The sequence below is a fragment of the Schistocerca serialis genome, chromosome 2, assembly GCF_023864345.2.
Source record: "Schistocerca serialis cubense isolate TAMUIC-IGC-003099 chromosome 2, iqSchSeri2.2, whole genome shotgun sequence".
Classification (NCBI taxonomy): Eukaryota; Metazoa; Arthropoda; class Insecta; order Orthoptera; family Acrididae; genus Schistocerca; species Schistocerca serialis.
The window spans coordinates 963364601-963365964 of record NC_064639.1 but is presented as its reverse complement, the minus strand read 5'-3'; the positions used below and the strand labels follow the sequence as shown (position 1 = coordinate 963365964).

The 1364-nt window shown below is 50.6% G+C and overlaps 1 non-coding gene across 1 annotated transcript; it reads left to right on the top strand.

Moving 5' to 3' along the window:
- The first annotated feature begins 734 nt into the window (after window positions 1–734).
- Trnag-ucc (transfer RNA glycine (anticodon UCC)) lies at window positions 735–806 on the top strand. Its single transcript has one exon. It is a non-coding gene; the product is annotated as a tRNA-Gly (tRNA).
- Window positions 807–1364: the final 558 nt, after the last annotated feature.

The following is a 1364-nucleotide window of genomic DNA, read 5'->3' as shown; positions in this document are numbered from 1 at the left end:
TAGAGGACGTGCAATTAAATCATTGCCACATTCAGGAGGCACATTAAATACTCGAACCGTTCTAACACCATAACCTGAGGGCACAATTTGCACATCACTGACTGTTCCATTGACGTGCCTAAATTTACGCACTCCGCCAAATTTCTCAATAAATTTTTCATAGATGTCTCCTGAAAAGAACTTCAAAAATAGTGAATATTGCACGAAATCCAATTGAAACGTGTCTACTAGGATCTTCCGGGATTTTCAAATCTTCGAATATAAATTCGTGGATTTCAAAAGCGGTGGGCCGCAAAGCATTTCTATCAAACACAAACTGTGCGGTGTTTGCCCTAGTAATTGTCGAGCGCCGCCCCACGATGTAAACAGTCCGACGAAGGCAGCGGAGCTCCGCGCAACGTGCTGCCTGGTGCTTTCCGCGCAGACGTCTCAAGGGAAAGTGGGACTGCCGTCAAGCGCCGTAGCATTCTGTCGAGAAGCTGCTGCAGACGCAGAATCGTGCACTGCACTGCACTGCTTAAAAATGCCGCCAGAACGCGGTCCTCTGCGTACTCTTGCGTCGCCGGCGCCGATTCTTGCCAAAGGATGCGAAATGTGCATGGATACGCTGTGCGAATGCGTCTGGATGTGCTCCCCTAGCCTACCTCGAAATGCGCCGGGCCAGGTACGACCACCTTCGGCCGCTGCCGACTGGCGGGAAGCCGACACAGCGCGGAGGCGGGGCGCTCGCTTGTGCGGTGGTGGTGTAATGGTCAGCATAGTTGCCTTCCAAGCAGTTGAGCCGGGTTCGATTCCCGGCCACCGCATCCGGCGTTAAATTTTGCGTATGAGTACTTTTGACACGCGCCCTTAAATTAATGTTTTTTTTTTTTTTCATTTTTCTCCCTCTTACTCGCTGCAGACCAGCCTACTCGTCTCGAGTCGTCTCGACTTTGCTCAGCTGACGCTCTCAAATCGGCCTATATCAAAACAAGCACGAGAAACGACTGAGAGAGGTGAGGTGAGGCGAGGCGATGGACACACACAGCACGCCCCTTCATTTCACGGTGGCGTCTCCCTAACCGAATCGGGCTGTAGCTCCGAAAACAAAGGAGAAAGAAAAATAGGAAGTAAAACTGCCAATAGTACCCTGTGTTCCCATGCGCTCACCCGCCCAAGTACTGACCAGGGCCAAAGTTGTTACGCATCGGCAATCAGACATTTTCCTTCATTTTCTCTTTTACGGTTGAGAACCAGTGTATTCAAGATATTATGGCCATTGCCGAGTGAATGCTGTAGCGCTTCCCGACAAGTCGGGTTCGGATCCTCTGTCAACTTCCACGCAGAGTGATGATCTTTTGGTCATTACACTCGCCAGCTGAAAT